Source organism: Equus przewalskii, chromosome 7 (assembly GCF_037783145.1).
Source record: "Equus przewalskii isolate Varuska chromosome 7, EquPr2, whole genome shotgun sequence".
NCBI classification, from domain to species: Eukaryota; Metazoa; Chordata; class Mammalia; order Perissodactyla; family Equidae; genus Equus; species Equus przewalskii.
This window is the reverse complement of record NC_091837.1, coordinates 4,162,635-4,188,562: the sequence shown is the minus strand read 5'-3', so window position 1 is coordinate 4,188,562 and position 25,928 is coordinate 4,162,635. Positions and strand designations below refer to the sequence as shown.

At 54.4% G+C, this 25,928-nt stretch overlaps 1 pseudogene; it reads left to right on the top strand.

Annotated features, from left to right (window-relative positions):
- The first annotated feature begins 19,011 nt into the window (after positions 1 to 19,011).
- LOC103563720 (P2X purinoceptor 6-like) overlaps positions 19,012 to 25,928 on the top strand; it is a 66,155-nt pseudogene continuing 59,238 nt past the window's right edge.

Genomic DNA, 25,928 nt, shown 5'->3' with positions numbered 1-25,928 from the left:
CTCTATCTGTAAAAGCTGCCTCCCTCTCTGTACCAGGAAGAAGAAAGGAGATGACCTTCTCTCTAAAAACTCTTAATCAATACCAAAGGCAAGGACATAAAATCTGCATTTTATTGTGCTAGTCTGGTAACCTCCTGTAACTGACTTCCCTCCCCCTCCCAACGTTGGCATTCCTTAAGGATTAAGCACCTTTCCTTAGGCTAGGAACCGATTGCTGCTGCGCTCACCTGTGACCGCCCAGCTCCAGACATACACTTGCCTCCAGCTACGCCCACCGAGAGAGCAGACCCACTACCTGCTGTGTCCATCAAGCACTGTGCCGACAGGGCAATCTTGTGACTATTGTGGGAGGGACATTTCAATCACATGTGAAACACCCTGTTTGGGGGTATATAACCACTATGTGCACCCCACTTCTTCGGTGCCCTTTCTTCCTTTGGGAAGAAAGGCCCCGGGCCATGGTTCCTCATAAAGCTTTGTTTAATTTTCTCTTGCTATTCTGTCTCATGTGAATTTAATTCGTTCTCCAGCCAGACAAACCCCCATTTGGGGAGAGAAAATGTCTTACTCCCCTACACCTCCCTCTAGCTAACCTTAGCAATCAACTCTTTTTAGCCAAGATTAATTTTCTGCTCCCAACCCCAATTAACATTCTTTATAATGTGTACCTCCCTTCTGTGCCTTCAAAAGCCCCTGATGTTTACTCCCTAGTGGGACACTGGTTTCTACCTGAATCTGTGCTCCCTAAATTGAAATTCTGTGATCCCCAAATAAACACCTCTCTGCCTCCCATTTTGGCTCTTTATGTTTAGGTTAACATACATGGTGTCAGAATGAGCGACCTGAAGGGATCTCACCTTCATGGACCACCCTCCCCTGGAATGTGATATGGTACCTATGATACTGAACCTCTTAATCTCATGTTCATGGGCCTGATGCGCAATAAGCCAGTCGCTGAGCCCTCAGTGCTTGGAGGTGGAGAAAGATTTGTTTAAATTGATCAGAAGGAGAAGGTGGGAGGATAGGTTCTTTCAAAGCTGCTTTACAAAATAAGAAACAGAGTGTTTTATAGAGCTAAGGGGCTTGGGAGGAGGAGGAGTTTCAGAGAAACAAAGGGGAAAAGTGTGTTTCTTTCACTCCAAGTCAGCCCTTGAGCAATCTGCCTTCTAGGCATCAACTGCAGTATCTGGTGATTGTAACTTCCTAGAAGGCCTTTTTCTTCTCAACACAAACTCATAAATCCTTGTGACCCTTGAGTCACCCCTCAGATTAAACAAGAAAACAGCAAACAAAAAAGGTTAACTTCTTTTCATTTGTGTCTGTGTTAGGAACAAGGTTGAAGTTAGTCACATTCTCATTGAATATTCACGGTAACCCTCAGGTACCCGGCTTCACCAACACGAGCCACCTGGGGCTCACTGTTTCCATGGATCACCAACTCTTCTGATTGTGGGTCCTCTCAGATTCTGACCTCCCTCCTCCCTCAGTGTCTTTTTCTGGGGCTGGGGGTGAACACCCAGGAGATGGTTGTCTCAGTCCGGTATAGTGGCCACTGCCGCAGGAGGGGGTTCCCTCAGCAGGGTTTTTTCTCTGGTTGATGAGGAGTTTTAGGCTGCTTAATTTTAAAATGGCTTATGATGAGGATTTTTAGGCTGGTTAGTTTTAAAACTACAGATGAGATTCAGGCTCCAAGGAGTGGAATTTGTTTGCCCCTTTATTGGGAAACATTTACATTTCTAAGGGAAACCTCTATCTGTGAAGATGCCTCCCTCTCTGTGCCAGGAAGGGGGGGGGGATGGTCTTATCTCTAGAGGCTCTTGGTCAATGCCAGAGGCAAGAACTTAAGTTGGTTACTGTCTGGCAACCTCATGTAACTGACCCTCCCCCCCCACAGATCCTCCTTTGTCTTTAGCCAAGGATAAAATTCAAGCGGTGACTTCTGCCATTTACTCAATCCGGTTTGATTCTTATCTACCATTTTAACTTTTTTACATATTCTTTGTCTTGTAAAGAGATAACTCACATACCTATGCCTTAAATTTAGCCCTAACCCTCAACTTGGCGCGGCAGCAGCAGGAGCTCTGACTGCCCGTGGGTCCTGTCCCCACGCACCAGCTCTGCCTGCCCATGGGTCCTGTCCCCATGCTATTCTACTCTCTAAATAAAAGAGCACTACTGCCAGATCTTGAGAGTCCAAGAAATCTTTCTTTCGACTCCTCGGCTCACCGACCCCGCATCATGGTCAGTGAGTACTCTTGCTAAATTGAGAAATTTCTCTATTGTCAACTCCACCTGCATCCTTCTCTTTCACATGGGACTTTCATTTTCTAAAGTTCCTCAAGAAGTTTCTCCCTCAGGAACTCCAGCTGGTTTGGTGTTTAAACTGACAAATAAAAATGGCAAGCAATAGGATATATTGGAGTATATGAGGAAGCCATTTGGTATAAACCTAATTCGGCCTGACTTTTTTTTTTCAAAAGGGCCTGACTGTGGCTATTGAGCACGCATTGCGTATCTGCTTAGACATTTCCTATGGCCAGAACAAAGGCCCTTGAGATAAAGGTGCAACTTCCCCCCACATTAGCATTTCCTTAGGGATAAGCATTTTTCCTTAGGCTAGGAACTGACTGCTGCACTCACCTTTGACCACCCAGCTCACCTGTGACCACTCAGCTGGAGACAATAGACTGCCCCACCCTGCTGCGTTCACCGAGACAGAAGACCTACCTGCTGTTTCCATCAATCGCTGTGCCGACAGAGCAGTCTTGTGACTATTGTGGGAGGGACATTTCAATCATATGTGAAACACCCTCTTTGAGGGTATATAACCACCCTTATACCCCCACTTCTTTGGAGTGCTCTGTTCCTTTGTGGAAAGACTCTCCCAGGTTATAATCCTAAAATTTAAGCTCAGAATAAACTCACCCAAATTTTCATTTATAGATTGGTTATGGATTATTTTCATCGACAAAACTAAGGTCCCTTCTCTTGTAAATTTCTATCTCAATGGATCAAAACTACTGAGGATGATTTAAAATCACAATGGCCAGTAGAGAGAACATTCTAATTAGATAAGACAATTGCAAGGTACAATTTAAAGCAAAGGCTTCAAAATCCTAACATAGCTTCATTGAAAGTTTTGTTGCAAAAGCTAACGAAAAATCTGTAAGAGGGACCTAAAAGACGAGACAACCATGTACAGAAGTCCATCAAGTTAGTGGCCTTACTGACACCCTCATATCCACTCTGGTAGGAGGGCCTAAATGGGCCCCTCCAGAGTTGACGGAGAATTTTCCTTGTAAGCTGCTTCATTATTCATTCCCTTAAACAGCCCAGGGGAAACTAAATATAGAATTAATGGAGTTGTTTAAAACTGACAGGAATACTTACTATTTGTCCCAGCTAAAAACTAAAAAGATATTTAGAAGGATTTTTTTCAGTAGCTCTATGGTTAAAAAATTTGCCAGCTCATATTCAGAGCCTGATAGGAATTTTTTAACAGGCTTTCTTCCCTAAGTTACAATAAAACTCTGTACCCAGAGAGCAAGAAGCAAATTAGGGATACTGTGATTGGATGGGTAAACCCACCTCTGTTGTCATTTAAGTTACAACCCAGTTTCTGAGGCACTGAGAGCAACTGTCCTCATCTCACAAATCTCTGCAAAACTGAAAATGCAGCTCCACAGGCAGCTCAGGTTCCACCATCCCCATCACCGATCCTGACACCTCCCCGTCTGACTCAAAGCCTGGACCCTCGCCAGGAGCATCCTTATTAGACCGTCCCAATTCCTGAGGCTGAGGGAAAAGTTTAAACCCCAATTACCCTGAAAGCCCTAGGGACAAACTTGCATTTTTCCTCTCTGTCCTTTGAAGTTGTAAATGTTTCCCTGTCTTTTGCATGTAAACAGCCCAGGAGAGAACAGCCCACAGTCAGCTGAGACTCAACCTGGCTCCTCAATCAGTGAAGCCTGAGGTCAAAGAAAGAAAAGGGAAAAACTTTCCTTTTAAATGTGGGCTGCTAGAGAGCCTCTCACCCCAAACCAAATTCATCCCCTCGTTATCTAGAGCAAAGATAAATCTTAAAAGGTTCCTCCACAAATATTAAGAACAACAACTACAACAAAATATGTTAAGCAGATAACCTTATCTTGTTCCATCCACTAGAGACACATTTATAAACTGAGTTTTGTATTGTACTTGATTCATGGCTAAAATTTTTAAAATAAAAGCTATAAGATCTCTGTGTTAGTCTATAAATAAGTATGTACGTTATATATGTGTGATATTTTTCTACCTCCAGATGGTATTAACAAAATTAATTTTAAAAAGAGTTCTATTTTGGGGCTGGCCCAGTGGCACAGCAGTTAAGTGTGCACATTCCGCTTTGGCAGCCTAAGGTTCACCAGTTCGGATCCCAAGTGCGGACATAGCACCGCTTGACAAGCCATGCTGTGGTAGGCGTCCATACATAAAATAGAGGAATATGGGCACGGATGTTAGCTCAGGGCCAGTCTTCCAAAAAAAAAGCCTTCCCTTACCGCAAAGCTGATGCCCTCAGAATGGCAAAGAAAATGTTAGAACATGTGCTTCCCACTTGGGATGTACTTTCCACAATCCCCAGTTATTGAGGCACCCACCTCACTGGGCAAATCATACAAACCTTAAGGAAAACTTTGCAAACTTCTTGGGATTATCACGGTCCTCATCACCCTCAATCATCAGGCAAAGTCAGGAAAACTAATGGAAGAACTGGATTCAAGCAGAACGAGTATTAATCACCTGGGACTATGTGAACTGAGGAGGATGTTCTAATGTTTTGTTTTTCCAGATTTAAAGAACTCTTTTCTCTTAAGCCATTAACAATTTGCTTAGACACATCTTTGTGAACAAAGATGAAGCATTGACTTTTTCTCCCTACCTGATCCCTCTAGAATTCAGAAACTCTCAGTGAGTATTCTTATTTTCACTTGTATAAATCATCAGGCAAAGTTTTTAATGTGAACAAATTAGTTTTACTGTGATCTTCTTTGGCAAAAAAAAAAAAAAAAATTCAAGGTAATTGTAGAGAGAAAAATTATGTTTGTGTGTTTGTAGACATTAGATTCTATTCCTGTTAATTGTCTTTGAGGTTCATTATATACTGTGGACTGGACTCCCCTGGCCTAAGGTATTGCCTTCGGCCTTGCTGGCTGTTGGCAGTGCCCTCTTTGGAAAACATGGACTAACTCCACATGGGACAGTCACCAGCAGATCAGTGTCTGTTGGTCCACAACCTTCTGTGGCTCCCCTGTTGTCTTATGTGAGTGTGACCAGCTCCTGTGAGTCTCTGTCTTATCCCCAGCCCATCAACAACAGGTTAAAGATGCTTTCCTGGATCCCAATTTAAAGGATCCTGTTGGTCACAGTCTCAAGCCTGGTGACTGGGTATTCTGGAAGCATCATCAGAGGAGGACAGCCCTTGAGCCCCACTGGAAAGGACCTTACCAAGTGCCCCGACCACTGACACTGCTGCAGAACTAGAAGGCATTGCATTCTATGTGCTTCCTCCTGGGTACACCGTTGTGTGTGGCTACATGGGGAACCATGGGCTTATGAATGTGTAGACAGCTTGCATATGGCAGGACAATACCTTTTAGGATACCATAGTTTTCCATTTCAAGTTCTTGTTAAAGAAGAAACTCAACCACAATCTCATAGGTCTAGGCAAGACTTGAAGACCCACTTTCTACATCCTATCTACTCTCCATTGACTACCATTACCAAAGGCTTTGTCCCTTGGATTGATGTTGTCCATAATGACCTGTTGATAAAAAATTTATCCCTAATCATAGCTAAATTGGTAAGTTCTGCTGCTCGAGTCTTAGCTCAACAAAATGATCTCTGGATTCCCTAGGAAGTGTTATATTAGACAATTGAATGGCACTCAATTATTTCCTTGCAAAAGAGGGTGGCATCTGCGCCATAGCCAGCACTTCCTGCTGTGTATTATAAAAACAGCACAGGGTGTCTCCTGTCCAATGTCTTTCAGTGACACCCTCTGGTTCCCTATTCATGTTTTCAGCTGCTTTCTTCAGGTACAGGTGCTTGGATGAGATGAGGACTTCAGATACTGCTTATGATTATTAGAATTTTCCTACGTGTACTTGTGTTTAAGCTTCTTATGCTACTACTCACTCAAATCTGCTCCAAGTTATACTAACAATTATTGTCCTGATTTGCATGATCTTTGTTGCCTTCAAGCTGCTAAGGATTTGCATTTCTTGATGCTGTGTGTCTGTCTCTACCTCCAGAATAATGATTGCTCAGCGACTTGAGATGATCAACTAATCTTGAAACTCCAAAGGACTTGAAAATTTTTTCAGATAGAAATGATGCTTAAGACTCACTTCCTGACAGCCTCCTTATTGCTTATGTGCAGCCAGAGCCTCTGACTGCCTTACTCCTACTGATGATTGAGCATCTAGCTTTCCCTACGTGAGGGACACGACTTCTCAGGACTGAACCTTCTTGGCAACAAGAGAAATGTTAATATATCAAATGGTTGATCCATGATGTTTTCTGTTGCAATATCTTGATCAGAAGGGGAAATGTGGACAGTGAGAACAAAATGGAGTAACATCTGTCAAGGATTCTAAAATGGAGCTGGGAGCCCATGAAGGAAACGGAGCTCATGCAGGCATGCCACGTCTCTACCAGAGGGAATCTTAACTTTTGACCTGTGCTTCTCTGTTGTCATCTTGACGTTCTTTCAGGAAATACACTCACTCTCAAAGATAAGAACTTCCTGCCTTACAGACGGCCTTAGCAACTGATCACATACAGCCAAGAAGTAACAGTTGTTGACAGCGCCAATCACAAATTTTGCAAAACCATCCGTGTAATTTATGTCTTTCGGCCTTTATAAACCCTTACCTGCTTGTTTTCCTCAGAACACATTTTGGGTTTGTGCCTGAATCTGTGTCTCCTGAGTTGCAATTCTAATTGCCCAAATAAATATCTGCTATTTGAAGTGTAGTGAATTTTTCCTCAGTCGACATCTCATACTTCTGGAGGCCAGGAGTCCCGGATCCAGGTCTGGGAAGCTTGATTTCTGGTGAGGCCTCTCCTCCTGGCCCAGAGAGGGCTGCCTTCTTGCTGTGCTCACATGGGGGAGGGGGAGAGAGCAAGCTTTCTGGTGCTGCTTCTGATAAGGATACTCATCCTATGGGGTCAGGGCCCACCCTTATGACCTCATTTAACCTTAATTACTTCCTGTCTCCAAGTAGAGTCACACTGGGGTTAGGGCTTCCACATTTGAATTTGAGAGGGACAAAATTCAGTCTATAGCGCCCTCCTTCCTCAGGGCTCCAACCATACTGTGCGCATGATGGAACTGTAGCCTGTATCACATTGTGTTGTTAAGTGCTATTTATTTTTCTAATTCTAAAATAACACATAGAGTAGCAAGTGTGGAAAATGCAGAAAAATATAAAGAAAATAAAAATACATACTCCCACAACATAGAAATAAATATTAATATGCCAGGGGCCTTTTTGGTCTTTTTTTTCTCTCTGTATATACACTCATGCATTTTTTTTTTTACACAATTTGGATCAAACAATATGTGATGTTTTTGGTAACAGCTTTCTTGAGATATAATTCACATACCGTACAACTCACCCATGAGTGAATTCACCAAATGAGTGAGAGCAGCGGGAGGCCCAGGTTAGTGCAGGGACCATGGGGGCTGAGGAGGGTAACAGGTGTCTGTGTCATCGTGAAGACCAGCTCTGTAGGACTTACCCCCCAGTTGACGTGGGGAGTCAGTGCAGACTCAGGAAGTAACAAGGTATGGCGAGGTTGAGAACCTTCCACATGGAAGTTGAAGTGGTCGATGGAAGATGAGGAAGCCATACTCCACAGTCATTTAGGGGCACACAGTGGTGGGGATGGGCTGAAGACTGGCAGCAACTCTGTTCTGTGATCCACTGTGCGGGCAGCAGTCTTTATGCCAAACCCTGGAAGAGTGACCTTCACTGAGCTGGCGAGGTCATCAAACTCTCTGCTCACCTGGACATCCTGAGGAGATACCCAGGACCAGGCAGCACATTAGCACCTTCTGAGAACTTGACTTCTTTCACTCACACACAGAGGGTCTTGAAGAAGCTCCTTAGAACAGCTTCTCTCCTATGGATGACAATGTCATTACTCCCCAAACTATTAAAACAGAGAAGGGCAGAGGCTCAAGGGGGCTTCTTGGGGCTGGTTACACAGGTCTGTGCTGTTTGTGAAAATTCAGCAGTCTTTGCCCTTAATCCATGTGCACTTTGCAGCATATGTGTTGTTCCTCAACAGGAAATGAAAACCGGAGAGGTTGGGGAAAGAGAACCAGGACTGAGTCTGTCTCTGCACAGGCCCTTTCTGTAGGGTCTGTCATCTCATCTCATCTCACAGTGACCCTGGCTGGAAGGTCCTAGCCCCATTTCACATGGACACAAGGCTGAGTCCTGGAGAGGGTTTTACATGAACTGTAAGGATTCAGAAGGATTTCCCTTAAAGCTGAGGATAAAATCTGGGCTAGCCAGATTAGACTAATGACAACAGTGAAGGAACAGGAAACAGAACATTGTATCTAGACTAGAGCTGATCTCTGATTCAGAATCCAAGATCCAATGTTGATGGATCAGGATTCGATCCCAGGCCTGTCTGACTGAAACCCTATGGGATTTCCATTATACTAATGCTTCTGACAGTAACTGCACATCGTATTGAACAAGCATGTACTGTTGCAGGACAATTTCATGTATTCCATTTGTGTTAGAATGATGGAGTCCAGTGCTGAGTGGCCTTCTCAGAGCAGAGGGACGTGGTCAAGGCAAGTTCATCTCTGGTTATGGAGCCATAGAGACAAGGCAGGGAGAAGGAAACAAGGACGTTCGACACCAGGTGTCCCGAGCCTGAGGGTTGGAGCTGTGAAGACAGGTCTCTGGAGAGGCTTTGACTCAGGTCTGGACTGAAGTGAATCAGGGTTGGAATAAGCAGTGATTTGGGACTTGACTTTCTTTTAATAATTCGTATTTGGGGTTCTCTCCTTAGTGTTTAACTGCCTTGGAAAAGAATGACATTTTTTCTACATTAAAAAGGCAAAGTTGAGTGAAAGGCATCCTGGTCTCCCTCACAGCCGCACAGTGACTCTTCCAGGACCACGATCCCCCTGCAGGCAGTGTGGATGGGGGAGGGGCCGTCTTGCGAGGGCTGGACCTGCAAACCCAAACATCAGTGGACAGGGGGCGTTGTGCCCCTGAGCCAGCTATTCTCTCTCAGCAGGTGAAGAACCCAGGCAGGGGTCCGAGGTGAGGCCAGGGCGGCACCCCAGTCAGGAGCAGGAGTGGGGCTGGAGGGGCGTCAGGACCCACATTCAGGCCTGGGCTGGAACGTGGACTCGGCCACACCATGCATCTGGGCAGGACACTCTAGGTCTCCAATCCCTACTCTCTCCCCTCAAATGATGCCTCACAGGGCTGCTGGGAGGACCGAGGCGGGGGGGTGGTTTAGGAAAAGCTCTTCCAGAGAAATACAGTGGTTCTGGGGCAGACACTGGGTTCCCCCTGCACAGACTGGAGAACAGCAAAGCAGACACCTAAGAAACACACGCAGGAACTGAGAGCAGCTGAGCCCAGGGAGGCCGGGAGAGCAGCATGAGAGGGAAGCAAGGGCTCCTCATCTCTGCTGACAGGGCCAAGGACGGCCCCACCGCCTCTGCTCAGAAGTGTCTCCATGGGACAGAATGCCTTGGGTGAGGCTGCAGGGCCGGGAGAGAGGAAGGGGGTGGATGCTGTCTGAGGCCCACCCAGTGCCCGGCTCTGTGCATGGGACAAAGACAGACACACAAGACACACTCCTGCCCATAAAGGGATCACCCACTGCGGGAGGAGAGGAAAAGGAACATCATAAAAATGCAGTGTGATGCGTGCAAGGAGAGTGTGCACTAGCTTTCCTGGGGGTAAAGGTCACATGGGGATAGAGCCCCTGAGCTGAGCTCTGCAGGTGAGGTGGGCGGAGCTGGGCATTTCAGCAAGAAGAGCAGCAGGAGCAACGCAGAGGGAGAAACCGCCCCGTGTGCACGGACACTTCCAGGCAGCTTGGAGCCAGAGGATGGATTTCAGAGCGGGAGGGAAGAGGGGGGCTGGCAGAGCCCAGATCCTGAGGGCGTGCTGTGAATGACACACTGCTAAGCCTGGATTCATCCAGAGGGGGTCTGCTGACGGGTTTAAAGCAGGAGGGACGGGGGCACGTTTCTGGGGTAGAAAGATCACCTGGGAGCAGGTGGGAAGGAAGGGCCAGAGAGGAGGAAGTAGCAGGAGCACAGGCCTGGAGGAGGGGAGTGAGAAGGAGGAGCAGCCTGAGGTCTCTGCAGGAGGTGAGACGGAGGAGGGAGATGAGGGCAAGAGGGGGACAAACGCTGGGCCCAGCTTCTGATGGGAAGGAGGCTCCTCCCCAAGACGCAGCCCTTAAAGGGAGATAATGCATCCAGGTCAGACTCTCAGAATCCAATGTCCCTGTGCTCCATCTGGGGGACCGTCCAGCATGGGGATCTAGAGCTTAAGAGAGAGGTCTGGGTTCCAGCCAAGGGCAGCAGAGGGGTGAGTCTCAGGTTGGGGACGGTGTGCTTTAGGGGGCGCCTCTGCCAGTTGAGGGAGCTGAGGGCCAGGCGGGGCTGGATCCATGGAACTGGTGTTAGTGTCCTCTGAGCATGTGCTGTTGGCACAGTCATCCCCGTGGTCCTGCTCCACCCTCTGTTTCACTCTTCCTTCTCTGTCTCCTGCTCTCAGCCCTGCTCAGCCCCTCCCCACTGGCAACCCTGGAGGAAGGAACCCCTGCTGTGCACACAAGGCCTCAAGGAGGTCTGAGACTGTGTCCAGCAAGGCCAGAGGAAGAGCAGGGGAGAAGGTGAAGGGGAAGCGAGGGTGCCCCGGCCATCACAGCAGAGCAGCTCTCCAGGGGGCTGAGGAGGAGGAAGGACAGCTGGGAGGGAAGGATGGAGGGGAGGAGTCTGCAGAAGTGCATGGGCCAGGCCAGAGGTGGGCAAAGGGAAGAAGTGGTCACAAGGAGAAGCCAGGAGGCCCCCTCCCCATCGGGGCTCTGGAACCTGTGCACACTGCTGCCACTGGGGTGGGGAGATGTGACAGAGGAGGGGTCTGTGTGGACAGGCACAGGCAGGTCTGTGCTGGGGCCTCCCCCATCAGGCCAGCACTCTCAACAGGAATCCTCAGTGTCTGGTTGACCAGGAGGCCCAGGCCCAGGCTCAGGGCTCCCACTGCAGATGACGTTGTTTCTGCAACAGAAAGACATGAGCATGGTGCTGCCTTGCACACAGATCTCCCCAGGGTCCCAGCTGGAGGTGCTGGTGCATCACTGCGTCAGGAGTCACATTCCAGCCTCCACAAACGTCCTGGGGACCCTGGGCAGGTCAGTGAGTAAAAGCTGGATAATGACCCTGCTTCAACGGAGGCCCCCAGTGTTCAGATCACCCAGAAAACATGCCTAGAGTGACCCCCCTGGTGGAGACCAGCCGCTGCTCCCTTGCCCTCAGAGCTCAGCAGTGCTCCCATGTATTGTGCTCCAGCTGACACCCTGTCCCTATCACCATGACAGCAGCTGTTTCTGGAAAACCACCCAGCCCCCTCCCCACATCCTCTTCATCCTCCTCCTCCTGCTGGACCTGAACTCCAGGCCTCAGCATCACTCTTGGCACACTTTGTCCTGAAGCCAGTCCCACTTCTCTCTGACTCCTCAGACCCCAGCTCTGGCCTCGAATTTCAGCATCTCTGGGGCCTCCTCTGGCCTTGGCTCCTTCCATGGGGAGCAAAGGTGGGGAAGGTGCAGCGGGCAGGCCTTGCTCACCCCAGCAGCCTTGACCTGTTGGGCCTCTGCCTCTTTCCTTCCCTCTGGCTTGCAGCCCCTGCTCTGGTTCCATGCCTGGGCCTGGAGGAGCAGCACACACACAGCAGGCCCCCAGCAGCCATGAGCTGAGCAGAGCATATGAGCACCCACCCTGCACCAGGCTCTCTGAAGATGCTTCACACACACGTGTGCGATTCCCAGCCCCGACCTGTGCAGTGGGAATCACGAGCCCCAGTGTTCGAATGATGAACTCGAGTGAGAAGGACGGAGCTGGGCACTCTCGGATTGCGGCTTAGGACCCGTCATGGGTAGACTGTGGTAGGCTTGGGAATTAAAGTGGTGAACAGCAGCAAGATCATAAAGCCCCTGGTCCCTGGGGTGGCTATGGGCTCAGAGACTGTACCATGGGGACACTCCATGCTCCTCACCTCATGTTGAGTTCCTCCACCACACTGTTGGTCTTAAGTGCCTCACCCAACATGGAGGCTCCGGGATCTCCAGAGCCATTGTATGGGATGTCCAGGACTCTCAGGAAGATGTTTGCCTCGAATGCAAAAGAGCGAAGCCGTGGGACCACATGTGATGGTGGAGAAAGTCATGGGCCACAGTCTCAGAGCCCAGGAGGCCTGAGGTGCAAAGAGCAGAGACTGAGTGCAGAAGGGCAGAGTCCAGCTTAGAGTCTGTGGCTTGGATGGTGGTGGACAGTAGAGACGAACCCCTGGAAGCACAGCAGAGAGAGGGGTGTCAATGTCAATGACCTTCAGGGCCTGGGGGGCTCCATGTGGCAGCAGGCCAAGAAACAAAGTGATCAGGCCCCATGCCTATTTGGAGGCTCCAAATCCATTTAGGTACCTCTCAAGCAGCCCAGGGGCCCAGGGGGGCTCCAGTGAAGGGCTACTGGGGGCTGTGATGGGGAGGAGAGTGCAGCTTGTGTATGTGCTGGGAAGACAGAGCCTGACCTGCCACCTTGTGGGCAGGAGCCCAGGTCAGCCCCCGTCAGAGGGCAAGGCAGCGGCTGCCCTTCCTTGAGGAGGACCACACAGGGAGCTGGTACCAGGAGCACTGCAGGCGCCAGTGCCACCCTGGCAGGGGCTGGAAATACTCGTTCCGGAGGCCTACAAGCCACCACATCCAAGGGAGTAGGTGGGCCATGTGAGAGTGTGCTGGGACCCAAGGGTGCAAGAGTGTCATCTTGGGAAGCATCTGTGTATGCCCAACAGTGAGCATGTGTCACCAGACTGTACTATGTCCCCACCAGCCGAGTGTCTGTGATGTCTGGGGAAGGTGTGTGACAGTCAGATTCAGATCCCTCAGTAAGTGATGTGAGAGTGGGCACAGGGAGTTGGAACGTTGTCATCATTAAGTGGAGATGGGAACATTAAAGTCACTTAAGGAAATATTCTTTGCAATGTGCTTAAAAGATACAAGGTTCATTTCTGAAGAGCTGCACAGACAGGGACTAGCACCTGGAAAAATGCCCCCAGAGATAGGCCAGAGGGGCTGAGGGGTGGGGCCTCATACCTCCAGTCTCCTGGCAAAGGCCATGGCTCCTGGGCCTCGAAGGTGATTCCAGCTCATGTCAAGCTCGGTGAGTCCTGTTTTCTGCCGGGGCTGGTCCAAACATCTCCCCTTCAGAAACACCAAGATAGACCTTCTTATTTACTGTTTATTCCTTCAAAAAATGACACTGATGCCCGCTGTGTGCCAGGGTCTCTGCTGAGCATGAGGGTCACGGAGTTGAACCCAACATGGGCCTGACCTGCCCACAAGGATTTCACATTTCATGGGGGAGACGTAAATACAAATTAATGGCATGTGAGCTACTGTAGACTTCAAACAGGGAGGTGTGGGAATAGGATGGGGGCTCACTTTGCCTGGGGGTTCAGAAAAGTGAGGGCAGGGGAAATAACCTTGAAGACTGAGTGACTCCCCATGCATATGTATATATACAGTGGAGAGCAGACTCAGGAACCAGTGAATGGGTGGAAGCCCAGGGAGCGTGGAGCACTTGCAGATATGCACACAGGCCTGGTGCTGGTGGCAGGTAGGGGGAAGCCAGTGAAATGAAGTAGGAGCCATGGGCACTTGAGAGATGCTGGGAGCCTTGAATACTAGGACAAAGGTCTTGGGAACCATGCTATGGATGGTGAGGAGGCAAGGAGGGCTTTAAGAAGTGACAAGGCTGGACTCCTTAGCGGTGGGTGTAGGGCATGGACTGGGATCAGCAGAGGCAGAGACAAGAGGCTGGGGACTGTTGGGAGGCTTGTGCTCTAGTCCATAGGCAAGAAGTGACAAGGCCAGAGCAGCTGTGGTGGAGAGAAGGCAGGGGTGGTAAAGAAAGGAAAATGGGGGCCGTGTGGGGTTCAGAAACCCTGAGAGATATTTAGCATACAAACCGGGCAGAAGCCCCACCCACCCTGCTCCCCACTCGGTCAGCACTCAGCCAGTCTGACCTGCCTCCAGTTCTCAAAAGTGCAGGGACCAACGTACCTCTGGGGCGTCCTCCTGTGTGGAATTGTTGACCCCCTTCTTCACCTGGCAAATGGCTCCTCCTCCTTCTCACCTGGGGTCATGGTGTCAGGAAGCATTGCCTGCCTGGCTGGGCTGGGCAGCCTCAGGCCCCCTGTCCACTGTGCTTCCCTCCTTGCAGGCTCTGGCCATCAGACCTCTCTCTGCCTGGCCAGTCTCTCTCACCAGCCCAGGGGCCCTCAGGGACCTGAATTTGACCCGTCTCCATTCCTTGGTCCCAGCAGCCAACACCGGTCTGGGAAGGCTGGTCTGAAGAAACGCACAGAGGAAAAGAGATGCGCTGACTGGGCAGAGTGCTCAGCCAACCCCCGGGGCCTGCGCAGACTCCAGGCCCCGCGCCGGGTCTGAGCCCCAGATGCGGGGACTTCCCCTTCCTCAGACCCTTCCAGGCTGGGAGGAGAGGGCCGTGGTCTCCTGCTGTGTAGGGAAGCCCCTTCCTTGCTGAACAGCTGGAGGGTGAAAGGTTCTTCTACAGGCAGGAGTCGGCCTCCTGTGGTTCCCAGGCTTGGTCTTCGTGACCCCTGCAGCCACCCTATGTGGCAGGTGCCACAATCGCCATGGGTCAGGTGGGGAAACTGGACCCAAGCTCCTCCACCTCCAGGGAGTCGGGCCCACCCTCAGAGCCACACTTGGGGAAACAGGATGGCCCTGTGGAGTCTGTCCTTCTCCAGGCTGAAGACCACCCCTCCCGTATTTGTGCAGCCTTCACAGGCCTCAGCCTCCAGCCCCTCCCTCCCGGCTGCCTCTTTGGTGCCTGCCCTCTGACCACGCAGCCGAGATGGACGCCTACACTTGGTTTGCGGAAAGTCCGAAATGAGCTTCTCTCGTAATTTCACTGACTTCCCACAGCAATTTTCTTAGAAGGTAAACTGGCTCTCTGGCAGTCAGATCCTAGGGCTGATTCCCACAGGCCAAGGCTGGTGCCACCCCACGCGCTCTCAGCAGTTTGAGACAGAGCAGAGACTCCCAGACTTTCTCAATCAGACAAATCTCCTGGGACACCTGCTAAAATGTGGGTGCACGGGCATCCCCACCAGGAGTCTGGTTCAGCAGGGCCAAGGCCCAGGAATCTGTACTCCTAACCCCGGGTGACAGGTGACTCTTATAATTGATTAGGGTGGTTGAGGACAGGCAGGTAGAACTGCTTGCACCTCCCAAGGCAGACAGCCCATGCAAAGGCCCTGGGGCACGGGAGAAAGTGGTGAGATCAAGGAGTCCCAGTGATGTCTTCCATAGACTTGGAATAAAATCTCATGCTTTTTGCCATCATTAGTAGCCCTGCAGCCCCCTGTGGCCTCTCCACCTCACAGTCTGGCCACTCTCCCTTGGCCCAGTAGCCCAGTCACGCTGGTGTCCATCAGTCTGAGAAAGAGGCCTGTGTGTTCACTGTTCCTCTGCTTGAAATGCTCTCCCTCTGATCTTGTCATGGCTGATTCCTCCCGACCCTGCACATTTCAGCTTCAATGTCACCTCCTCACAGAGGCCACCCTGGCCACCCCTCTAAGCAGGATCCCCATTCTTCTCTAGAATCACTCCCTGCTTGTTTCTCTATAGCACCAATAATTACGGCACATGACCTTGTTAATGTGCGTGCCCTGAGGCCAGGGCCTCTGTTCTGTTCTTGCTGGGCTCCTAGTGGCTAAGTCAGCACCCAGCACAGGCAGCGGCAGGCAATGAGACATCCAGGGAGGAGTAAGAGTTCTGTGTGGAAGGAGTGGGCAAGGGGCAGGCTGAGGTGGGACGTGGGGAGAGAGGCCAGAGCACGGATGCTCAGAGTGGTCCTGCCAACCTCCACCCATCCCTGCCCCAGGAAGATGGGCCCCATGGTGGCCCAGGCCAGACGGGACCTGCTTGGTCACTCAGCTGACTGTAGCTCAGGTCCTGGGGTTTCAGGCGCATGGGGGCCAGCAGGAGTTCAGCAAGGTACTGGGCCACCTGCTCCTCCAGGCTGTTCCCTGCCAGCTGTGCCCTCTGCCTGGCTGGGGTCACTGTGAGGGCGCCCACCGCTCCCGGCTGGTTCTCCGACAGGTCCACATCTGGAGGCTGGCACCACTCCTCAGTCAGTGGGATCCAAGTCAGGCACCGCCTTCCTCCACCTTCCTCCATCCCCCAAACTCCAGGCCTGAGGCAGTGGAAGGGGCTTTGCAGGCGGACTGTCCTGGGGTTGCATGGCGACTCTGCGACCCATCGGCTGGATACCCCACCCCACCCCGTGTGTCCACGAGCTCCTTTGTCAAGGGGTTAAGGCCACCTCCTTTGTGGTGTTGTGGAGGATGCTGGGATGGAGCCGTAGCCACCCCGTTGATGACTAGTGCCTGGCAGCAATATAACCCCACCAGAGCCCTCACTGCACATCTCTGGGGACTGGCAATGACAGCCCAAGGGGCCATGTACGGAGCACGTACACGGGCAGACACTGCTGAGTATTTAAGGCTCATCACAACCCCAAGGACTGAGTGGAATTGTTGGGTCCATTTCACAGACTGGAGACTGAGGCTCGGCAAGGTTGAGCTGCTGGCCCAGGGTCACCCTGCTCTTCTGTGGCAGAGATGGCATTTGGATCCAGCCCCACCAACTCCCACCCAGCCCTCCCTCCTCTCACACTGCCAGCCCCATCTCTGTGTGTGGAAGGACCCTCCCACCCTGCATTCGGGCACCAGGAGGCCACCACATGCAGGGGGCGCTGTCCAGCAGAGGAGGGGGTTGGAGGGGTGGGGCGGGCCAGGAAGGGAGTGTCATTCAGCATTGGGTGCACCACAGAGGATCTAACTCCACCCCACCCACCCCACCCTGTGCTGAGGCCCCTCCCCCAGCAACACCAGCAGGTCCTGGGGGAGAAGACACTGCTGTGGGGGGCCCACACCCCTCAGGAAAGGGAGGACTCAAGTCAGCCCACCCGTCCCAGGCTGGGCACCTCCCACAGATGCTGCTGCTTCTGCTCAGGGCACCTGTCAGGACCTCTGCGCCAGCCCCACACAGCCCAATGTCCCGAAGGTCCAGCCACTTGACACAGGGATTGGAGGTCAGCGTGGAAGCCAGAGCCTGGGTCCCCTGGGACAGAGGGGGGCCTGAGGGCCTGGTCCTCCCCAGGGCTGAAGGCCTCACACATAGCCGCTCACTACCCTGGCTCCTGTTCCCAGGGCTCCGCCCACTTGATGCCCTCCACCTGGAAGGCCCTCCTCTTCCCACAGGCCCAGGGGACTCCTGCTTCTCCGTCTAGGCTCCACCTTACCTCCTGGAGCCTTCCCTGATGCCCCAGTGCATTAGGGGGCTCCCCAGCCCCTAGAGTGATCTCCGTCATAGCCTGGATCCCATCTGCCACCCAGATGTGGGGGTTGGGACATACCTGGCACAGAGCAAGGCTGGGGAATGTGTGGGATGGGCTCAGGGAGGGCCACTCCCATGGCTGCTGCCCCCCAGGTCCTCCCCTCCAAGCCTGGCCCAGGGTCCCTCCTCGGGTAGCTGGGGCCCCAGGCTACAGTGCCGCAGGTTCAGCTCTGGGGCGCTTCCCTGGCACAGAAAGCAGGAGGCAGGCACGACGCTGTGGGCCCGGGGAGACCTCAGGGAGAGGGTGTCCTTGACCAGCTCTCCAAGCCCTGGGTGCCTGATAGGAGACAGGGACTAAGTGTGGCTCCCTCCCCAGGCACTGCTGCCTGCCTCCTCCCCTGCCCTCTGTCACTCCCCAGCCTGTTTCCCCTCTAGAGCCATTTCCTCCTGTGCTAACAGGGACTCCTGCCCCATATACAGATGCAGACACCGAGGCTCAGAGAAAGCAAGTCCTTTCCTCAAAGTCACACGGCTAGAAGTAGCTGATCCCGGCAGAGCCAGGCTTAGGACCCGCTTGTCTGACAGTGAAGTGCGTGCTGTGTCTTTTCTATTGCATTGCAGACCACGGATGTTTTATGAACATTTTATAGGGGAAAACACTGATATAATTCTAAGTTCCATACATCCATTAGCTTAGTTTTCCTGTGGATTGGGAAAACCCAGCCCTGATCCCATTTCGGGAAGAGATGGGACACCCCTCCTTAGACTGTTTGGTTGAATTTTTGCATTTTACCATCATTCTGGAAGCGTGTTCTGATGGTGGAACAACTAATGCTGCCAAGAGCTTTCCTGGAGGGCACAGGGCTGGAGGGGCCGCCGGCTGCCCTGCAGGTGTCCCACGGAGGGATGTGCTCTCTGCTGGACACGGGTCCCTTGCACCCTCGGCCCCAGCCTGCTCCCTCCTCCCCTGCCTAGCAGCCACCAAGGTGAGGACACAGACCTGAACCCCCTGCCCGGGCACCTTCTGTCTGCAGGTCAGAGTCCGAACCCGCCTCCGAAACCCCCTGGGCCCCCGGGACCCCTGCAGGACACCCAGTGGCTGCCGCCTCCTTCCTCCTGCCCTTCACTCTCCCCAGACCTCTCCCAGGGACCCCTCATGGTTCCGTCCATTTCACTGTCGCGGGCACTGAGGCTGGGACTGAGTCAGGTGGCACCTAGAGCGCGGCCGGGGATGTGGGCGGACCCGCCGGCCGCATGGACCAATCGAGTGTGGCGGCTAGCGGACAGGCGCACCCCGCAGCCAGTAGAGACGCGCTCCCCGCGGCGGTCGCCATGGCAACTCCTGGCTGTTGTTCGCTGCGGACCCGCCGCTGGCCTGCGCTGACATTGAGCCCGCTCCTGGCCACCACGCAGAAGGGCGCGCGCCACGGGCCAGACGCAGGCCTGGGTGCCTTGCGGGCTCCTGTTGCCCCTGCCATCCGCGTGGGTCCAGCAGCGCCTCCCTTCCACGAACTGGGGACCCTGCCTGACTCCAGAGCTGTGCTTAGTCCCTGCACTTGGGGGTGGGGCAGCTCTGCAGGAGCGTCGCACAGGAGGGCCTGGGGGACCTACCAGAGCCAGCCACCCTCCTCTCTGGAGCCAGAGTCTCTCTCTCTGTGGGTGCCCGTTCTCTCTCCTGCTCCAGCGTCGCATGTGCGGCTTCCTCCACCAGGAACATCCCTCCCCAGCTTCGCTTGTTGAACTTCAGAATCTGCAGTGTCAGCTCAGAGGGCCCTTCTTCCTGAAGCTTTCCTTGGCCCCTCCTCTGGGCTCTGCAGACCCCATGCCACCCTCTCAAAGTACCTATAACACCTGTCACCCACTCAGCCCTAAGGAAGTGAGGTCAAAGGGCAGGGGAGAGGGGCTGCTGCTGTCTGTGCCCCAGGGCCCAGCAGAGGGCGTGTGGGGAGGAAGAGAGGCCCAGGGCAGCTGGGGGTTGGGACTGAGCCCAGGGCTGGGGTGGGGCTGGACCCTGCCCCCGGTGGAAGTGTCCCTTTAACGCCGCTGGCCTGGCCTGGCCTGGGCCCCTGCTTTGCCTCCTGTTCAGCTGGGGCTGCAGCTGCTGTGCTGACTCCTGCTCCCAGCAGCCAGCAGGAACTGAGAGCAGGGGCTCCCCAGGGGCCGGGACAGGCTGGGGGCTTGTGGATTACAAAACTGAGAAGTAGGTGATGACTAGGAAGTGGCGGGTGGGCGCCCTGCAGAGGCTGCTGCAGCTCGGGGTCCTGGTCTACGTGGTGGTTGAGAGAATGGCTCCTGGGTGGGTTGGCTGGAGGGACCCTGACTGGTCCTGCTGGGCTGAGGGTTGGGGGTCTGACTCTCCAGGGGCCGGGCTGGTGGTGGTGGAGGGGGCATGTTGGACAGGGGAGGGGCAGAAGGAAGGATCTCTGTCTGTCTAGAGGCCAGCAGGGACAAGAGCCAGCCGTGTGCTTGTGTCCTCCTGTGTGCCCAACTACCTCCTTTGCTGGGCCTTGTCCCCAGCCCCGTGTTGGGCTCTGGGCACAGAGCAGGATGGTCTTGCCCTTCCAGGAGGCCCCAGGAGGGCAGGAGGTAGTCCCTGACCCCTGTGAGAGCTGCAGCCCTGAGGCCCCTGAGAAAGGCCACCAGCTGTGCTGGGTCAAGGGAGCCTTTGAGGAGGAGCTGGTGTGGCCAGGGCAGGGGAGGGTGAGGCTGGTGAGGGAGGAGGTGGGCAGCTCAGTCTGAGCACATGGCTCTTGCATGCGTGGCTGGAAAGTCTGCCCTGTGCAGGGTGTTTGGGTGGAAATGAGGCTGGAGAAGAGGTGGGGCCTGAACGCTGTGCTGGGAGCCTATAGGGAGTGTAGGGGCTGAGTGGGCAGGGCCGGCTCTGCTGCTGCTCACCATGTAGGGGGGACAGACCACACTGCCCATCCCCTCCTCCCCAGGTGGGCCCTCCTCTCCAAAACAGGCTACCAGGAGCAGGACCTCGACCCCTAGGTTTCTGTCATCACCACACTCAAAGGGCTTTCCGTGACTCAGATCGAGGAGCTGGGGAACCGGCTATGGATGTGGCTGACTTCATGAAGCCACCACAGGTGGGTGCCTGGGTGCTGCTTCCAGGTGTTCCTCACCTCTGACCCCACCGGTGCAGCGATGTGTGCAAACATGTGATGCCAGAGGGGGTGCTGGCACTGTCACAGGGCCCGGCTCAGGAAGGGCCTGAACAGAGGAGTAGCCCTGGACAGGCTCTCAGGGATGCGTAAGAGGTTTCCAGGTGGATAGGGGGATGGGTCAGAAAGTCGGGCCAGAGGGACTCCATTTCCAGAGGTGCATCTGGAAGAGTGGAGGGTCTGGGGGCTCAAGGCTTGAGCTTGAGCTTGATGGAGGGGTGGGGGCAGGGGGCAGGGCCTGGGGCTCCTGAATGCTCCCTCCCTGCCCTGGGCCCTGCGTGCTGGCTTCTCCTTTGCCTGCCCCACGCTGCATTCTGGCCCCTCCTCCCTCCACCCAGATCCTCCACAGCCCCCGTTTCCTCTGTTCTGCTGATGCCCACACTATAACCCGGGGACACCTGCCCCAGCATAGCTGCCTCCTGGTGCACACCTGCCTCTTCCAAGGGAATCCTCTTCCTCTCCTAGGGGTTCCTCTTTTCATCCAATGAGGCCATGACGTCCCCAGAGCCAAAGCTGTACCCAGCTCGACACCTCCCTGCCTCTCCCTCTGGTCCATTCCATCTGTGATGGTTTCCCTGCTGCCTCTGCTGTCCCTGTGGTCTTCCTGTGGGTCCCAGGTGTGTGCCATGCAGCAGCCAGGCTGAGCTTTCACAGGTGTCCCCATCAGTCCCTGCCAGCCCTTGCTTGCCACCCTTGGAGGCTCCCTTTCCGTGATGGAGGCCACCTAGTCCCTGCAGATCCTGTCCGCTCCCACCCCTGCTGCCCTCTGCCCAGCCCTCCCCACCCCTTCCTGGGTGTGCATCCCCCCCCCATGTGCAGAGCTATCATGGGCAGCACATGGTGCCAGCCACCCTTCCCCACAGCGCCTGCCTTTTCTCGGGCAGAGCTCACCACCTGCTCCCCTGACCCCTGGTCATGCGTGCAATGAGGGGTCCACCTCCCCACTAGCCTGGGTGGGCGCCCGGCCCAATTTAGCTGTGGATCCTCAGTGCCTAGAAGCAGGAGGCTCATGGAAAATTCTGGCTGAGTGAATGAGCGTGAACATGAGAAAAATACTTGCCTCAAATTTGTGGAAAGCAGCTCAGAAATGGCTGGAAACCCAGTCAGCCTCCCGTCTCTGCCTCAACTCGCCTCACTGGAGGAATTTTCCTCAGGCACAGGGTGGATGACTCGATGGGCCCAGACCCCTGCCCTCCAGGGAGAGAACGTGCTCTTCTTGGTGACCAATTTCCTTGTGATGCCAGAACGAGTTCAGGGCAGATGCCCAGAGGTCAGGCTGCCTGGAGCCTCCCAGCGGGTCCCTGGTTCCTCCGCCAGCCCTGGGTCACAGCCGTGTCCCCCCTTCTCCTTTCCAGGTGCCTGAGGCTCAGCATGTGCTGCTGTAGCCCAGGCTCTGAGCTGAGACCTTTCCTGAATCATTTCATTTCGTCTCCCAAGCTCCCTGCCTGGCAGGAATTACTGCAGGCCCCATTGAAGAGGAGAAGACTGAGGCTCAGCCAGGCTGAGTCACTGACCCAAGGCCTCCAGTCTGTGGGGGATGGGACTCTGCACCCCTGAGCAGTGGGCTTCTGGATCCTTCCACTGCTGTTCTCTGTAAGTTGTCCAGGCCCCTCCCCACCCTGGCCCCTCCTCTGGGCACTCTCCAGGTTGTTGGTGTAACTCTCAGAACTGGGCAGAATCCTTAGGTGGGCTCTAATAGCAAGAGCTGAGTGGGAAGATCACCTCCCCTAGTCTCTATTAATGTGTCCTTGGGCAGCTTCCCTTTTTGTGGCCAAACACAGCACACTCCTTTAGTGGAGTGCAGGGTCGCTTATGATCTCTGGGTATTTTTCACGACAACTGTGGTCAAGCCAGAGTGCCCCACCCTCTTCTTGTCCATTCATGCAGAAATACAGACTTTCCAAGAAATCTCAATTTTTCCTCTAGCCGTTTTCCTCTAGGATGTCGCAGGGATCCAGCATCTGTCACAGAGCACACTTGCTCTCCTCCCCAGCTGTGTATTTGTTTCCAGTTTTATTTATTGCCATAAAATACAAGAAGGACAAAATTTACCATCTTAGCCATTTTCTCGCGCACAGCTCCCCGCGTGGATTTTGTCTGAACAGTTGGGACCCGGGACACAGCCCTGGAAGCCTACCTCCACAGTGGCATCTTTCTTTAACTGAGTCCAACGTTGAATCACTTGCTGGGCTGGAGGGTACCTGTGTGGCCCCTGTCCCCTGTCCCCTGAGTCCTGGTTGTTGGTCCCACCACTGTGGCTGGGGTGCCACATGTCCCTGGTTGGCCCGTCCACAACGAGGTGAGGCATGTGCACAGAGGATGTGCTGACGTTCAGAAACACACACGACGTCCTTCCCTTTCCAAATGCTCAGAGATGTCTAGTTAATGTTCGGTTTGTAGAGTGTCCTGAAATTGTGCGGGGGCCATGGGTCTGCGTTTTCTGGAATCTGTGTCATCCTCTTTGCCCATGTCCAGGCTTCTGGCCCTTCCCTTGAAACTGCCGGGGCTGGGTGATCCCCCAGCTCTGACAGCCGGCTTCTTGAGAATAGCGGAGTTCCTGCCAGCTCCTCTCAGGGGCCTGGTCATCTGGTCCTTCTCAGCACATGCACTGTGTCCTTGTGGTGTCACAGCCTCCAGCAAACACCTGCCGAGCCTGCCCCAGACCAGGCTTGCAAAACTCCACTGTCCCCACTTCACAGGTCTCCTGCACAGACAGCGCAGCCAAGGCGGCCGGTCCTACGATGGGGGCAGAAGCTGCAGTTGGGAGACCCAGGGAGGCATGTCAGGTGACCCAGGGTCTCGGGAAGGGTTCCTGCAGGGTGTGAGGCTGGAGGGGGATCTTGAGGATGTCCAGGCAGAGGGGGCTGTGTGGGCAGAGGCCCCGAGCTGTGTGACATGAGGCCCCTCCAGGGCTCCCTGCATTGAGTGGGGTTGTCCCTAGGTTTGGACTGGGCCAGGAACGGGTCGCCCCGGATCACAGGATCTGAAGTGGATCCAGCAGCAGCGGAGCCACACACGGGCTCAGGGGAGGGGTGCAACTGTCTGTGCATTGGGATGGACCACGTGGGCTGCTGGAGGGAGGTGGATGGGGGCAGAGGTGGGGACTGTGCTGGTCACCATGGGGTCTGGTCGGAGGAGATGGTGGCCCAGCCCGGGTGGAGAGGAGGGGCAGACTCAGCACATAGGTAGGGACAGTGAGGCAGAGCAGGTGGCCCCAGTCTGTCCCATGCCACTTCTCACAGCCCCACCCCCACAAAGTCCCACCATCTCATTTGGCTTCTCCGAGTCCCCAGCCTTTCCTGCCAGCCTGGTGCTGTGTTCCTCCTGCTGCCCCTGAGCCACGGGCCCTGGACAGCGGCGTCCACCCTCCACCTGGCAGAGCCATGTCTGTGCCAGTGCCCGACGCTTGAGGGTGCTTCCTCTCCGGGGTCTGGGACTCCCAGAGAGCTTGCCCCTGCCCCCTCCTGGCTGATGCCCAGAACTCTGTGACCCTGTGCAGGCACTGATGTCCCTGTTTACAGCAGAACAAGCCAGGAAGGGACTGGCCTGTGGTCCCTTGGCCAGTGTGTGGGGTCCCACTTCCCTAGAGGCCCCTATGACGAGGGTCCTGCCCTTTGTGTGCCACACCCAGCACCTCCACTCTGGCATGAACTCACCCTCCCAGAGTCCCTCTACCGTCCGTATTCTGTCCTCTGATTTGTACCAGAGGAGCTGGGCCTCGAGGAGTCACTTCTGCCCCTCCCCCGGGGACAGAACTGTCAGGAGCGAAGGAGTCTCGCTCTGCCTTGGGAGACAGTGCTGCACCCCTATCTGGCCCGGTGGCTGCTTGCCCTCCCCATCTGAGCACCTCCTTTTATCTGCACCCTCCAGCTTTCCCATGTGCCCAAACTCAGGGAACCTGGGGGCTAAGCAGGGGAGTGTCCTTGGGGACTGCAGGGCTGGGTCATGCAGAGGAGACACCTCCTGGGCTGGACAGCTCTGCTCTCTCACCATCTCAGCCCTGCTCCATGCCACTGGGGACCTGCTGGGCTGACAAGGACTGTCCTGAAGGGGAGACAGGGACACACAGCCATGGTCACTGTGGACCTTGTCTTCCAGCACCTCCACTGGGATGGAGGATCAGGGGGCCAGGCTGGGACCATGGGTGGCTCCTGTGTGCAGGCCCGATGGTGGCTCTGCGTCTCTTCTTTCTGCCAGCAGCCCCCTGACCACTCCCATCCCAGGCCCTGTGGAGATTCCAGGCCTGGACTTTGTCTTGTGTTTTCAAGGCATAAAAACGGGTCAGTGTGTGGTCTTCAATGGGACCCACCGGACCTGTGAGATCTGGGGCTGGTACCTCATGGAGGGTGACATCGTGCCTGTGTAAGTGTCCCCGAGACCCAGAGCACTTCCCAGGACCAGCAGAGCCTGTCCCTTACCTCCCCCACCTGCAGGAAGCCTTTGCTGGTCCAGGCTGAGAACTTCACCCTGTTCATCAAAAACACTGTCACCTTCGGCAGGTTCAACTTCTCCAAGTGAGCACGGTGGGTCCTGGCTGGCCCAGATCCTCCTTGTCCCCTCCTGGCCTGACCACTGGCCCCACCTCCTCTCAGGTCCAATGCCTTGGAGACCTGGGACAACACCTATTTCAAGTGCTGCCGCTACAACCCATACTTCAGCCCCTACTGCCCTGTGTTCCACATCGGGGACCTCCATGGCTGGAGGGGTCTTTGAGGACCTGGAGTTCCTGGTGGGTCTATCGGGGGCAGGGTTCCGGGAGGGATCGAGGAGAGGGTCCCGGGCCCGCGTGCTGGTGGAGCAGTGATGCGCTGTGTGCAGGGCGATGCTGTGGCATCCATGTCCACTGGGATTGTGTCCTGGATGACGGGGGGCCCCGACTGCCAGCCCAACGACTCCTTTCAGCTGCAGGAGAGGAGCTCCAACTTCTGGTGCGGCCCCACTGCCCGCCCACTGCTCCTCAGCCAGATCCTCCCCCACCCTCCCCGTGTGGCAGCCGGGACAGACTACAGCCTGGCTCGTCCCTCTGGACGCTCTGGTGTGTGTACGAGGGGGTCCCAGGGCAGGAGGGGGTCTCTCAGCTCCAGG